Genomic DNA, 17238 nt, shown 5'->3' with positions numbered 1-17238 from the left:
ATTCCATCTTTTTAGGCTGTTGGGAAAAGCTACGACTTACAGCTATGACTTTATAGATGGAGATTGACAATTATTGTTTCACAATAAAAACAATGGCAGTGAGAACATTTTTTAAAAGAGAGCATGAAGAGATGGAATCTAAAAATATCCTAGTGAGATATTAGGAAAATTAGACTTGCAGTTACTTGAAAAGAAAAACTAAAACAGTGGTTGTGTGATGCCCTTGGTCCAGCCATGCAATTCTTGTAGCAAAAGTTAGGAATGTGAGCAGATTATGGTATGAGTTATTCCAGGATATATAACATTTTGATTGTTAAAGAGAAGATGGATGTCAAAGACCTTGTCCACAAAGAATAACAAGTTCAAAAATGAGAACATGTGAAGTGAAGCCAAGTAATGAAGTAGGCCAAAAGGAACTAGGGAAAAATCTTTTAATTCTGAGAAAATGCAAGCCTGAGCGTGTCCAAAAGAGTTAAGTACCCAGAGAAAAATATTACAACAGTTGAACCCTAAGGGAATGGACACACTTAAAGTGAACCCCATGGACTCTTCCCATCTGAAAATCTGTAACATCAGTTGAGCCAAATAGTCTGATCTCACTTCCCAGACTGTAAAAGATTATTCTATGTATAAGGAAAATAGTAATATCTGGGAAAAGCTTGGGTGAGCTGGAAACTTGAAGCCTAATTAGATTGAGGTAATTAGCTGATGTAAGCAAAGGAAGCACTTGGAATAAGTTTTAAATATGCAAAATATTTCAGCAAAACAGATCCGGTAATATTTGAATGTCTTTTGACAAATGAGACAAATTAGCGCCTTGCATCATTAGCTTGGGCATATCCTTATGTTTTCACTGATCATAAATTTCTTTTAAGAATGCCTGGTTAGTGAAGTTTTCAGACTGAATAGCAATATTGGAGGAAGAGCTGAAAGGTAAGCTGCTGTCTTCCTTCTTGTCTAGCTGTCCTGCTGGTTGTGGCCAAGACCATGCCTGTCCCCTTTCTTATAAGCTTTCCTTCAGACTGAACTTGAGAATACGCGTGGCCAACTGAGAGACAAGAGAAAGACAGTAAATAGACTTAGTTCGTCTCCAAGCCACGGACTCTGGCTTGACTCAAAATATCTTTAAGTAGTCAGTATTTGGTTGGGAATTTTGAGCTTGGGAGCTAGTTTTTGCTTCAATTCACTGTCATGAATCATATATTCATGAAAACAAATTAAAAAATTAACTTGCTATATTCTTTGGGCTAATTTCTAGAGCAGTAATGAAACTAAAGTATGCCTGTGTGTGTTTTGAGTGAGAAGAGGCAGGATTCCAACCCAGTTCTGAGTCATCCCTACTGCCAAGGATGAATAGGGAATCAGAGAGTTACTTATTGCTAAAAGTCAAATGTTAAAAGACCAAATACTGAACTACTATATTCCAAGACTCACAAATGATGAATGGAGATGTGAAAAATAAGGAAGAGATATTTTTTTCCACCCCATGCATAGATAGTACTTTAAACCAACTCATTTGTGATTTGTGCCATGTTGTCTCATGCATTTGATTAAGAATCATAAGATCAGGAAGCTTGGGGAAATTTTTTCAAAGAAAAATTTAAATAAGTCATTTCTTTATTTCATATATGTTCATATAGCATAATTTGGTACTTTTAATACAAGAGTAATTTTTAAATCTTCTGTTATAAGAACGTGAAATCTCATTTATATTTTCTTTTCTATGATTCCCTGACCATTTATCATGAATTAATGTTATGGGCTATAATCTAATACATTTTCCCAAAGTGCCCTAAATTTAAGCTACAACTATATAATATTACTCTGATAGGTAAGACAAAAACAGCCAGCTGCTTCAGGTTAAAATAGTTCCTGTGGAATATATTTACCTGTATGATTGAAACTAACGTTCACTTTTGTTCTTATCTTGATAGTTTTTGCATCATAATCTAGAACCAGAATTGTACCTAGTAGCATAAATAAATATGTTCATAAAGCATAAGATAATAAGAAGGTCAACTTGAGACTATTTAAAAATTCCAAACTTGATAAAAACAATGAAAGATGCTTTAAAGTTGAGTTTTTGAAAGCCTACTAAAAACAAGGCAGGTATTTTTATAAGATAGGTTGATAACATACTATGCCAAATAAGAGACACTTTGGGATTTGTGTTTTACTCTTTGGCAAATAGAGAATTGCTTACACCCAGAGAACAGAGAGCAGTATCATTCCTTACAATCCCTGTCTTTAGGAGTTATTTGCTATTATCTTGCTTTTTGACTGCCTTTGGCAAAATGAAGAGTTAGAAGGGGCATCATGACAGTACAGAATGCTATTTTTTTTTATGAATTTGTTTATTTATTTACTTATTTATTTTTGGCTGTGTTGGGTCTTTGTTGCTGTGCACGGGCTTTCTCTAGTTGCGGCAAGCGGGGGCTACTCTTGGTTGTAGTGCACGGGCTTCTCATTGCGGTGGCTTCTCTTGTTGCGGAGAACGGGCTCTAGGCACGTGGGCTTCAGTAGTTGTGGCACACAGGCTCAGTAGTTGTGGCACATGGGCTTAGTTGCTCCACGGCATGTGGGATCTTCCTGGACCAGGGCTCAAACCCATGTTCCCTGCACTGGCAGGCCAATTCTTAACCACTGCACCACCAGGGAAGTCCCAGAATGCTATTTTTAAGAGGAATAAAGTGATATGAACAAAACTGTTATGCACACCAAATGCAGTAAATGATTTACAGTAACTGTGCAGTCTCTGTGGAAATGAACTGTCAGACAAAGCGAAATGGAGAATTTGAAGAAAACCGAGTTAAAGTAAGATACTAAATTAAAAATTTTGGCAACTTTCAATTCACTTATGGCCTAACTTTCTAAAATCACTGAGACATTAGTTAAGGTAACATTATAATCCTATTTAAGAGAGGTCTATTGTGACAGATGGTTTGTACAGGAAAATATATTAAATCCTGTATTTAATTAACCTTGATTTTTTTGCTATATCTCTGTGGGTCACAGTCACTGACAAAGAGGGAAGTTATCAAAAACAATTATAAGAGGTAATGTGTAATAACTCTTTACTATATGGCAGGCAATCTTTACATGCAAAATCTCTTTCAATTCTCCCAATGACCATTTTGGGTATATACTATTATTATTCCCACAAGTTGCCCAAGTTTACACAAATAGAAAGTGGCAGAACCTGGGATTAAACCAAGATCTGCCTCATTAAAGACCTTTCACTCAAACACTACACTGTAATGACTTTTTTTTTTTCATCTTGACTGCTGAGTTATTTTAGGATAAAATGTGCATATCAGCCTGATTGTGAATTGAAGCTATAACTGTGTCTATTTGAATTCCATTGTTCAAAGGCTACCACTTTTTTGTTTTCCTTTCTTTAAGGAGGGAAAACCTAGGGTCATATGTATTAGAGGTCTTTAAGTAATTGATATGAATGGGAATATTTATGCTATTAATTGTTCTGTGTAATACCAATGTGGTTATATTTTTAGATCACTTTGTCCCATATAACTGGTCTCAAATAGCTGGGAGTTTTCTATATAATAAACCAATTGTCCCAGTTCCTTAAATCCTGGCTTAATCAATCACTATATATTTTGACTGAACTCTTATTTTCTGTTTAGTTCTTCAGTGAAAATTTTCTGTAACTGAATATCTTCTAGTTGTTTCTCCACAAAGTTGCAAAATTTTGAGATATGTTAAATTCATTAAATAAACTTGTTGCTTAGTGAAAGCCAACAACTTATTCTGTTGAATGTCATTTTTGGTTTTTACTACTTCTTGTAATGATGTGGGGACCAGAGCGTAAAACTAATAATGTAAGTAGGGTTTGAAGACAACACTAGGAAATATGTCACTAATCACATTTACCCTCAGTACAGTAGCTCCCCTTTATCTGTGGTTTTGCTTTGCATGGTTTCAGTTACCCATTGTCAACTGCATTCTGAAAATATTAAATGGAAAATTCCGGAAATCAACAATTCATAGATTATAAATTGTACAGCATTCTGTGTAGCGCCATTCCACTCCATCCCACTCGGAATCCCCAACCATCAACATCATCATGGCTTGATGATTCAGGATAACCGGAGACAGATGATCCTCCATCTGAGGTGTTATCAGAAGGTCAATAGCAGCCTAATGCTACGTCACAATGCTTATGTCATTCGTCTCACTTCATCTCATCACATAGGCATTTTATCATCTCACATTATCACAAAAAGAAGGATGATTACAATAAGATATTTTGAAAGACCACATTTACATAACTTTTATTACAGTATATTCTCGTAATTGTTCTATTTTATTATTAGTTATTATTGTTAGTCTCTTACTGGGCCTAATTATAAGCCATGTATATACAGTGTTCAGTACTATCTGCACATTCAGGCATCCACTGGGCATCTTGGAACATATCCCCAGTGGATAACAGGGACCACTCTAACTCTCCTTTGGGTTTCTGAAACCACTTGTTTGCACATTTTCCACAACTCAAAGGTAATCCATGAGTAGTTAATATTATTTATTAATAATTTATTACATGATAACATAAATTTTTTATTTATTTTTTATACAGCACGTCCTTGTTACTTATCTATTTTATACATATTAGTGTATATAGGTCAAGCCCAATCTCCCAATTCATCCCACCACCATCACCCTCACCCCCGCTTTCCCCCTTTGGTGTCCATACGTTTGTTCTCTACATCTGTGTCTCAACTTCTGCCTTGCAAACCAGTTCATCTGTACCATTTTTCTAGACTCCACATACATGCATTAATATATGACATTTGTTTTTCTCTTTCTGATTTACTTCACTCTGTATGACAGTCTCTAGGTCCATCCACATCTCTACAAATGACCCAATTTTGTTCCTTTTTATGGCTGAGTAATACTCCATTTTATATACTTACCACATTTTCTTTATTCGCTTGTCTGTTGATGGGCGTTTAGGTTGCTCCCATGACCTGGCTATGGTAAACAGTGCTGCAATGAACATTGGGGTGCATGTGTCTTTTTGAATTATGGTTTTCTCTGGGTATATGCCCAGTAGTGAGATTGCTGGGTCATATGGTAATTCTATTTTTAGTTTTTTAAGGAACCTCCATGCTGTTCTCCATAGTGGCTGTATCAATTTACATTCCCACTAACAGGGCAAGAGGGTTCCCTTTTCTCCACTCCCTCTCCAGCATTTGTTTTTTCTAGATTTTTCTGATGATGCCCATTCTAACTGGTGTGAGGTGATACCTCACTGTAGTTTTGACCTGCATTTCTCTAATAATTAGTGATGTTGAGCAGCTTTTCATGTGCCTCTTGGCCATCTCTATGTCTTCTTTGGAGAAATGTCTATTTAGGTCTTTTGCCCATTTTTGGATTGGGTTGTATGCTTTTTTAGTATTGAGCTGCATGAGCTGTTTATATATTTTGGAGATTACTCCTTTGTCCATTGATTCGTTTGCAAGTATTTTCTCCCATTCTGAGGGTTTGTCTTTCCGTCTTGTTATAGTTTCCTTTGCTGTGCAAAAGCTTTTAAGTTTCAGTAGGTCCCATTTGTTTATTTTTGTTTTCATATCCATTATTCTAGGAGGTAGGTCAAAAAAGATCTTGCTGTGATTTATATCAGAGTGTTCTTCCTTTGTTTTCCTCTAAGTGTTTTATAGTGTCCAGTCTTACATTTAGGTCTCTAATCCATTTTGAGTTAATTTTTGTGAATGGTGTTAGGGAGTGTTCTAATTCCATTCTTGTACATGTAGCAGTCCAGTTTTCCCAGCACCACTTATTGAAGAGGCTGTCTTTTCTCCATTGTATGTCCTTGCCTCCTTTGTCATAGATTAGTTGAACATAGGTGTGTTGGTTTATCTCTGGGCTTTCTATCCTGTCCGATTGATCTATATTTCTGTCTTTGTGCCAGCACCATATTTTCTTGATTACTGTAGCTTTGTAGTATAGTCTAAAGTCAGGGAGTCTTATTCTTCCAGCTCAGTTTTTTTCCCTCAAGATTGCTTTGGCTCTTTGGGGTCTTTTGTGTCTCCATACAAATTTTAAGGTTTTTTGTTCCAGTTTTGTGAAAAATGCCATTGGTAATTTGATAGGGATTGCATTGAATCGGTAGATTGCGTTGGGTAGCATAATCATTTTCACAATATTGATTCTTCCAATCCAAGAACATTGTATATCTCTCCATCTGTTTGTGTTACCATTGATTTCTTTCACCAGTGTTTTATAGTTTTCTGAGAACAGGTCTTTTACCTCCTCAGGTAGGTTTATTCCTAGGTATTTTATTCTTTTTTGTTGCAATGGTGAATGGGTTTTTTCCCTTAATTTCTCTTTCTGATCTTTTGTTGTTAATGTATAGGAATGCAAGAGATTTCTGTGCATTAATTTTGTATCCTTCAACTTTACCAAATTCATTGATTAGCTCTAGTAGTTTTCTGGTGGCATCTTTAGGATTCTCTATGTATACTATCATATCATCTGCAAACAATGACAGCTTTACTTCTTCTTTTACAATTTGTATTCCTTTTATTTCTTTTTCTTCTGTGATTGCCGTGGCTATGACTTATAAAACTATGTTGAATAATTGTGGTGAGAATGGACATCTTTGTCTTGTTTCTGATCTTAGAGGAAATGCTTTCAGTTTTTCACCATTGAGAATATGTTTGCTGTGGGTTTGTCATATATGGCCTTAATATGTTGAGATAGGTTCCCTCTATGCCCACTTTCTGGAGAGTTTTTATCATAAGTGTGTTTTGAATTTTGTCAAAAGCTTTTTCTGCATCTATTGAGACGATCATATGGTTTTCATTCTTCATTTTGCTAATATGGTGTATCACATTGATTGATTTGTGTATACTGAAGCATCCTTGCATCACTGGGATAAATCTCACTTGATCATGGTGTATGATCCTTTTAATGCGGTGTTGGATTCTGTTTGCTAGTCTTTTGTTGAGGATTTTTGCATCTATATTCACCAGTGATATTGGTCTGTAATTTTCTTTTTTGTAGTATCTTTGTCTGGTTTTGGTATCCAGGTGATGGTGGCTTTATAGAATGAGTTTGGGAGTGTTCCTTCCTCTGCAATTTTTTGGAAGACTTTGAGAAGGATGGGTATTAGCTCTTCTCTAAATGTTTGCTAGAATTCACCTATGAAACCATATGGTCCTGGACTTCTGTTGGAAGATTTTTAACCACAGTTTCAATTTCATTGCTTATGATTGATCTGTTCATAGTTTCTAGTTATTCCTCGTTCAGTCTTGGAAGGTTATACCTTTCTAAGAATTTGTTCATTTCTTCCAGGTTGTCCATTTTATTGACCTATAGTTGCTTGCAGTAGTCTCTTATGATGCTTTGTATTTCTGCAGTGTCCATTGTAACTTCTCCTTTTTCATTTCTAATTTTATTGACTTGGGTCTTCTCCCTCTTTTTCTTGATGAGTCTGGCTAAAGGTTTATCAATTTTGTTTATCTTCTCAAAGAACCAGCTATTAGTTTTATTGATCTTTGCTATTGTTTTCTTTGTTTCTATTTCATTTATTTCTGCTCTGATCTTTATGATTTCTTTCCTTCTACTGACTTTGGGTTTTGTTTGTTCTTCTTTCTCTAGTACCTTTAGGTGTAGGGTTAGATTGTTTATTTGAGATTTTTCTTGTTTCTCGAGGTAGGATTGTATTGCTCTAAACTTCCCTCTTAGAACTGCTTTTGCTACATCCCATATGTTTTGGATTGTCATGCTTTCTTTGTCATTTGTCTCTAGGTATTTTTTGATTTCCTCTTTGATTTCTTCAGTGATCTCTTGGTTATTTAGTAGCGTATTGTTTAGCTTCCATGTGTATGTGTTTTTTACATGTTTTTCCCTGTAATTTATTTCTAATCTTATAGCGTTTTGGTTGGAAAAGATGCTTGATATGATTTCAATTTTCTTAAATTTACCGAGGCTTGATTTTTGACCCAAGATGTGCTCTATCGTGGAGAATGTTCCATGCGCTCATGAGAAGAAAGTGTAATCTGCTGTTTTGGGATAGAATGTCCTATAAATATCAATTAAATCTATCTGGTCTATTTTGCCATTTAAAGCTTGTGTTTCCTTATTAATATACTGTCTGGATGGTCTGTCCATTGGTGTAAGTGGGGTGTTAAAAGTCCCCCACTGTTACTGTGTTACTGTCGATTTCCTCTTCTATAGCTGTTAGCATTTGCCATATGTATTGAGTTGCTCCTATGCTGGGTGTATATATATTTATAATTGTTATATCTTCTTCTTGGATTGATCCCCTGATCATTATGTAGTGTCCTTCCTTGGCTCTTGTAACATTTTTATTTTAAAGTCTATTTTATCTGATATGAGTATTGCTACTCCAGCTTTCTTTTGACTTCCATTTGCATGGAATAACTTTTTCCATCCCCTCACTTTCAGTCTGTATGTGTCCCTAGTTCTGAAATGGATCTCTTGTAGACAGCATATGTATGGGTTTGTTTTTGTACCCATTCAGCATGCCTGTGTAGGTGTCTTTTGGTTGGGGCATTTAAATCATTCACATTTAAGGTAATTATCAATATGTATGTTCCTATTACCATTTTCTTAATTGTTTTGGGCTTGTTTTTGTAGGTCCTTTTCTTCTCTTGTGTTTCCCACTTAGAGAAGTTATTTTAGCATTTGTTGTAGAGCTGGTTTGGTGGTGCTGACTTTTCTTAGCTTTTGCTTGCCTGTAAAGCTTTTGATTTCTCCACTGAATCTAAATGAGATCCTTGCTGGGTAGAGTAATCTTGGTTATAGGTTCTTCCCTTTCGTCACTTTAAATATATCATGCCAATGTGTTCTGGCTTGTAGAGTTTCTGCTGAGAAAGCAGCTGTTAACCTTATGGGAGTTCCCTTGTATGTTATTTGTAGTTTTTCCCTTGTGGCTTTTAGTAATTTTTCTTTGTTTTTAATTTTTGTCAATTTGATTACTATGTGTCTCAGTGTGTTTCTCCTTGGGTTTATCCTGCCTGGGACTCTGTGTGTTTCCTGGACTTGGGTTGCTATTTCCTTTCCCATGTTAGGGAAGTTTTCGACTATAATCTCTTCAAATATTTTCTTGGGTCCTTTCTCTCTCTCTTCTCCTTCTGGGACCCTATAATGTGAATGTTGATACGTTTAATGTTGCGCTAGAAGTCTCTTAGGCTGTCTTCATTTCTTTTCATTCTTTTTTCTTTATTCTCTTCCCCAGCAGTGAATTCCACCATTCTCTCTTCCAGATCACTTATCCGTTCTTCTGCCTCAGTTATTCTGCCATTGATTCCGTCTAGTGTATTTTTCATTTCAGTTATTGTATTGTTCATCTCTGTTTGTTTGTTCTTTAATTCTCCTAGGTGTTTGTTGTTTAATTCTTCTCAGTCTTTTTTAAACATTTCTTGCATTTTCTCAATCTTTGCCTCCATCCTTTTTCCGAGGTCCTGGATCATCTTGCCTATCATTATTCTGAATTCTTTTTCTGGAAGATTGCCTATCTCCACTTCATTTAGTTGTTTTCCTGGGGTTTTATCTTGTTCCTTCGTTTGGTACATAGTCCTCTGCCTTTTCATTTTGTCTATCTTTCTGTGAATGTGGTTTTCATTCCACAGGCTGCAAGTTTGTAGTTCTTCTTGCTTCTTCTGTCTGCCCTCTGGTGGATGAGCCTGTCTAAGAGGCTTGTGCAAGCTTCCTGATGGGAGGGACTGCTGGTGGGTAGAGCTGAGTGTTGCTCTGGCAGGCAGAGCTCAGTAAAACTTAAATCTGCTTGTCTGCTGATGGGTGGGTCTGAGTTCCCTCCCTGTTGGTTGTTTGGCCTGAGGCGATCCAGCACCAGAGCCCACACTCTCCTTGGTGGGGCTAATGGTGGACTCCTGGAAGGCTCACGCCAAAGAATACTTCCCAGAACTTCTGCTGCCAGTGTCCTTGTGCCCCCGGTGAGCCACAGCTGACCCCTGCCTCTGCAGGAGACCCTCCAACACTAGCAGGTAGGTCTGGTTCAGTCTCCCATGGGGTCACTGCTCCTTCCCCCTGGGTTCTGATGTGCACACTACTTTGTGTGTGCCCTCCAAGAGTGGAATCAATGTTTCTGTCAAAGTACCACATTACTCCCAGTCCTGTTGAAGTACCACAATCAAATCCCGCTAGCCTTCAAAGTCTGATTCTTGAGGAATTCCTCCTCTCTTTGCCGGACCCCCCAGTTTGGGAAGCCTGACGTGGGACTCTGAACCTTCACTCCAGTGGGTGGACTTCTGTGGTATAAGTGTTCTCCAGTTTGTGAGTCACCCACCTAGCAGTTATGGGATTTGATTTTATTGTGATTGCCCCCCTCCTGCCATCTCACTGTGGCTTCCCCTTTGTCTTTGGATGTGGGGTATCTTTCTTGGTGAGTTCCAGTGGCTTCCTGTCGACGATTGTTTAACCTAGACATGTCTTTAAAGTCATCAACATTAAGTATAATACTTTAATTGTGCCTAGGTTTAACATAAGCTAAATAAAATCTTGTTGTATCTGTTACAAATTTGTCAGCAAGGAAAGTAACTTGATGTGAAGAAATTTTAAGGAAAGAAAATGCAAATGAGATAAGAGCTTTAGGTGAACTTTTAAAAATAATTATATTTTAAGAATGTCTACCTAAAATTAATCTCTCCAGATATTCGACAACTTGAAAGTTAGAACTGTGCTAAGATAAATTATGTGATGGAAGGTTTATGGAAAGTGGATCCCAAGAAAAGAGTTTTGTGCATGGTCAGGATTGACTAAGTTTAAAATAAATTTAATCAAGTAAATGAATTTTAAAAGTAAGCCAATGCAAAACTTGAATTTAGCTTTTCTCTCTGTTAAGAAGACAAGTTTTCTTAAGATGTTGATCTGCCTTTGATAACAGATTTTAAGTTTCTTTACCTTTTAAGTGATCTGTTCTGTATTTGCCTTTGAAATCTTTTATTGTTACTTTGGCTAAGTGAATAACTGCTGTTTCACAGTGACCTGTTATCCTATCTGACTGAGTGTTTTAAACACTTTTGATTTTTTTTTTGACAAATCTTCCCAAATCAAATTTTAATGAAGTTCCTTTGACCTCTAGCTAACGTTGGGATGATTCAAAGGGCCCCTGAAACACCCCAAAGAGAGATATTAACTAATTAAGTTGACTCGATATATTGAATTCCATGGGAAATGTTGTCAAATAAGTAATAAATCTTCTTAGGTTGTATAGTATGGCAAATGATATAGGTATTCGAGGGATTATATGGAGTTCCTAAAATTTGATATGTCCTGGTAAAATGTTATCAGTCATAATTCTAGTTATTATCTGAAAATGTTGTATGTCACAGCAGTAACCAAGTTACTTTGTAAATTGCATTGTAATCAGATTTAAGTGTGCCTTCTTAAGTCTTTTGTCATTATAGACAAATCATGGTTTCTCTCTGATGCCTTTTCAAAAATGCTTCCTCTTCAAGAGGATTTATAGAAAGGACTTTTGGCTAAATATAAGTTTCTGACTTTCAGACCATAATGTTGAATGCGGTAAGAAATTGAAAAATTCTAATGGAAAAGCTGATGGCTTCATAAAGCTATTAACAAAAAGAATTAGTTACATAGGACTGAGTGATATGGTGAATATGGTTATAATTTTTATGGTTTCTATCTGAAAAATGACTGGTTTAAATCTGGGTTTTCCAGGTGTAAGGAAAACCTTCCCCTTAAACTAATTATGACTTACAGTAATTTGGTAAATTATACCTTTGTAAGCAGAATTGAAACATTTATCTTTTTCTCTCTTCCTGGTTGATCCTGCCAGTAGCGTATGCTTGTCTGGAAGATTAAGCCATGTATGTCTAAGTATGCATGGCCAGTATGATAAAACTGCAGATGGCTCATTACATCAGTATGGTACCTTTGGTCACTCGTTATTACAACTGGATTATAACTAGTTATACTCATCATTGTTTTAATTTGTTCTTTGTTTCCAAATTGTCTGTGCTTTGTGTCTCCCTGCTGCACTATGTCTTTGTCAATATTACTAGATACATTACTTACATCCTGTCTATTCTATAAGATTGTTGTCTCTTACAGTACCCAATGTGTAACCAGGCCTCCAACAAAATTTCTATGGCTAAACATCTTGAGAACATAGATCACTTTTATAACATAAAATAATTGTAATAGTCTGATTCTAGGTATGGGAAGAAGCAACAAGGGAAAATGTCTCCTGGACTATAATTAGATAGAGGATCCAGAGAGTTTTTAATTATCAATAGGGCCTAATCCAAAAACTAGCACTTGGGGTGGCATATCAAGAATTTTCACCTGATCTGGGATGAGCCTCCTAGAACCACGGGACAAAATTTGATCATGAAATGTCTCCCAAATATTGGTCAAATTCCTGACCAAGAGGAGAGGATCTGAGAAATGGAATATTTCCTGCCATATCAGTCATCAGAGATGATAGCTTTCCAATGTGAGGAAAGCCCTGAGGAAACTCAGGAAGGAGAAGAATATCTGCCATCTAGCAGCCATCAGACGGCAGCCACTCCCTATGGTGAGCCCTGAGGAAACTCAGGATATGAGAATACAGGATACAGGTCCCAGATAGCTGAGCTGCATATCAAGGGAATGATTTCAGTGAGCCCAGACTCTTGCAACTTCTCATACATAGAAAAGCACTAAACTCCTTAACTTGAGATGCTGCCTCCTGGGCTTGAAGTCCTCAAAATTCCCACCAAATAAATCATAACTCTCATCTTTTAGATTGTGAATTTTTTTTAAGTCTACAGGTGTAAAGGACACACTTTCCAGAGAGGAACAAAAGAAACAACCTTTGGAATGCTGGCACAGATGGTGGACACTCCCAGAAAGATCCATCTGACAAAGCAATTAGAACAGTTGTCACCCCTTTTTCCACAAGACTGTGGAATGGACATTGACAGTGGGGAATTGTGATCAATGAAACTAAAACTGGTTCTTTGAAAAGGTAAAGAAAATTGATAAACCCTTAGCCAGACTCATCAGGAAAATAAGAGAGAGGGCTCAAATCAATAAAATTAGAAATGAAAAAGAAGTTACAATATACACCACAGAAATACAAAGGATCTTAAGAGACTACTACAAGCAACTGTAGGCCAATAAAATGGACAACCTGAAAGAAAAGGACAAATTCTTAGAAAAGTACAATCTCCCAAGTCTGAACCAGGAAGAAATAGAAAATATGAACAGATCAATCACAAGTACTGGAATTGAAACTGTGATTTAAAAACTCCCAAGAAACAAAAGTCCAGGACCAGATGGCTTCACAGGTGAATTCTATCAAACATTTACAGAAGAGTTCACACCTATCCTTCTGAAATTATTCCAAAAAATTGCAGAGGAAAGAACACTCCCAAACTCATTTTATGAGGCTGCCATCACCCTGATACCAAAACCAGACAATGATACCACAAAAAAGAAAATTACAGGCCAAAATCACTAATGAAAATAGACACAAAATCCTCAACAAAATAGCAATCTGAATCCAGCAACACATTAAAAGGATCATACACCATGATCAAGTAGGATTTATCCCAGGATGCAAGCATTTTTCAATATCCACAAATCAATCAGTGTGATACACCACATCAACAGATTGAAGAATAAAAACCATATGATCATCTCACTAGATGTAGAAAAGGCTTTTGACAAAATTCAGCACCATTCATGAAAATATTCTCCAGAAAGTGGGCATAGAGGGAAAATATCTCAACATAAAAGGCCATATATGACAAACCTAGAAATAAACATACCTAAGGAAACAAAAGACCTGTACTCTGAAAACTATGAGACACTGATGAAAGAAATCAAAGACAACATAAACAGATGGAAAGATATGCCATGCTTTTGGATTGGAAGAATCAATATTGTCAAAATGCCTATACTACAAGAATCTATAGGGAAGCAAAAATAGCAACAGGAAAGGCAAATATATAGTAAGGATTGAAGATCACTTAAATAAGATAATACGTAGATTAAAAAACAATACCATATTATAAAAGTGACTATAAGTACAATAAAGAGTAAAAGGGTAAGCTTGAAGATGTAAAATAGTACATCAAAAACCCAAAATGTTGGGGAGGGAAATTAAAAATGTAGATCTTTAGAATGTGTTTAAGCTTACATAATTATCAGTTAAAACAAGTAGATATAATTATCAGTCAACATACATGAACCCCATGGTAACCACAAATCAAAAACCTAATATGGATTTGTAAAAACCAAAAAGAAAGAAACTCAAGCATACTACAAAAGAAAATCATCAAACCACTACAGGAAAAACGAAAAGAAGAAGAAATGCACAAAGAAGAACTAAAAAAACAACTGGAAAGCAAGGAAGAATGGCAATAAGTACATACCTATCAATAATTACTTTAAATATCGATGGACTAAATGCTCTGATCAAAAGACACAGGGTGGCTACTTGGATAAAAAAAAAACAAGACTTCAGTATGCTGCCTACAAGAGACTCACTTCAAGGCAAAAGACACAAACTGAAAGTGAAGAAATGGAATAAGATATTTCGTGCAAATGGAAATGATGAGAAAGCTGGGGTAGCAATACTCATATCAGACAATATAGACTTTAAACAAAGGCTATAACAAAAGACAAAGAATAGCATTGTATACTGATAAAGGGATCAATACAAGAAGAGGATATTACACTTGTTAACACATATGCACCCAGTACAGGAGCACTTAAATATATAAAGTAAATACTAACAAACATAAATAGAGAAATTGACAATAAGACTATATTAGTAGGAGACAAACTTATGATTACTAAAAGGGAGGGGGGAGGGACAAATCAGGGCTGTGGGATTAACAGATACAAACCACTATACATAAAATAGATAAGCCAAAAAGATTCTTATATAACATAGGGAATTATACCCAGTATCTTCTAAAAATCTATAATGGAATATAATCTGCAAAAATGCTGAATCACCATTCTACATACCTGAAACTTAAGCAATATTGTAAATCAACTATACTTCAATTTAAGCAAAAAAGAATCTGTGAAGAGAATCATAGTAAGTGTTACTGCTTGACCTAGGCACAAGATGTATTCCTAAAAATCAGGGAAAATAATCCAGCATGTCTTCTTAAAAGCAAAGTAGAAAAAAGTTAAAAACCAAAAACTGTTTGAGAGAGAAACGTCAATTTGACCTTATTTTATAATATTTATTTTTCTCCTCTGTTTAGACAGGAGTCACATTAGACATAAGAAATGAGGAAGTGATAAAAGTTAAAGGAATCAATACATTTAATATCTGACTCTTAAAATGAGTAAATTAAAATTGGTCTCATTACATTATTCTCAATAGTATTTTATAGATTAGTAACAATGATTCTTCTAATTTCTATAGAATTTGAGTTTTTACAAAGCACATTTACATCCAATATGTCTTTGATCTTCTCAACTGTACAAGGAAGGACAGTTATTATTATCACTGTTATACAGATGAAAAAACTGAGTGCCAGAACTTTAAATGCATTGTCCAAAGTCACAGGCTGGAATTTGAACCTTGGTCATCTAATTTTAGAATTTGATTGATGCTTTTTTTCCATATTTAAACTATTTCATTTTCCCCCTCCTTAGTTTTAAAAAGGTTGGCACCAAGAACTATTGCCTTTTTTGCTTCTTAAATATCTTCTCAAAGTTGAGGTTGTACACAAAATAACTATATTTTTAAACTTTATAATACCTATTGACCTTATTTTTTCACAAAGCCTATTTTTATATAAGTGGCATTTAGACCATTAAAACACTTTCCCCCCACCCTAATATTAAAAATAAAAACCAACAAAAAACCCCACTCAGTCAGGTATGTTTGACCAGAAACCTCTTGGTCTCTAATATCAGTGCTATGTAAAAATGTTAAGTCAACTCAGTGAGATGGAACATTTCAGCCAGAACAATAAACTGGACCATTGGATTTAATTCAAAAACAAGTCACCTGCAATCCTCCTACCAATGATTCTTAGACTCTGTGTATAAATTCAGCTTCAGTTAGGAAGTAAAGAAGGGGCATAGCTTTCTATTTAATAAAATACCTGTGTTCTAGCCTGTGAGAATCTTGACCTCTAAAAAATCTTTTGTTTCATAAAATATGTATTTTCATTATTTAACCTATTCTATAAAAGCCTGCATGACGGTGGAGATTTTCATCTAACTTTGTTCACTGTTGTAACTCTGATGTCTAAAACAATGTCTGGCACATGGTAGATATTCTACATATATTTTTTGAATGAATGAAGAAAATTCATAAGCAAAGATTTAGTAAAGAAATTGGTTTCCCATCTACTTTTAAATAACATGGGTATGTAGGCAGGATTTGGGTCATCGATAGCAGTTTTAAAATCTATTCCTCCTCTGTTCTTCACCATATCCTCAATTCTGATGCCTCCACTTATTTGACATAATCCCTACTGCCTGCAAACTCAGTGATGTAGTCAGGTGAGGATGGAATCCTATCTTTTCCACAGTCTTTCATCTTTTCACTAACCTCCGATAACGTGTTTTTCTACCACCTATTCTAACTGCCTTCCATTAATCTGATGAACACTAACATTGACTTCTTGTCAGCTAAGCACTTACTGCATTACCTCTTGTAAACAGTTGGACCCCAGACAGGCATATTTCTCTAGAACAGCTGCTAATAAAGTTAGCAGCAGTCATGTGAAAATTGCAAGGAAATTATCTAAATATTAAATTAATATATATGATCTAAAATGAAAAATAACATGCAATACAATATCAATCACAACAGAATACTTATTGCTAAACTTCAAGTTAACATTCTTTGCTAAATATTAGCAATTCTACTTTACTTAATTATATCGAACAAATTGCCAAAAGAAAGTTAACTCTTGTGTTTCTGAAAAATTCTATTCTCATTTGCATGCAAATTTAGGCTGCTGTCTGATGAACTTTGGCATCTAAGTTTAGGTAGGTCTTGTTCTACTGGTATGCACTTTCCAAAATTAATGTTCTTTAGTTTTTTTTCAATGTCTAAATGAATTATGGAACTTATCAAAGAGAAAAATTAGTCATATTAAAATATGCATTTTATGCCTTTATGGATAAACATACTTTAATTATTTAGTATTCAGAAAATAATCCACCAGAATGGTTTTAATTGTGTAGTCTTTTTGTCCATTGACTCATAATATCTCTCAAATTTAATTGTTCTGTATATAT

The sequence above is a fragment of the Balaenoptera musculus genome, chromosome 10 (genome assembly GCF_009873245.2).
Source record: "Balaenoptera musculus isolate JJ_BM4_2016_0621 chromosome 10, mBalMus1.pri.v3, whole genome shotgun sequence".
NCBI classification, from domain to species: domain Eukaryota; kingdom Metazoa; phylum Chordata; class Mammalia; order Artiodactyla; family Balaenopteridae; genus Balaenoptera; species Balaenoptera musculus.
The sequence above is the reverse complement of the archived record's forward strand: the minus strand, read 5'-3'. Positions refer to the sequence as shown.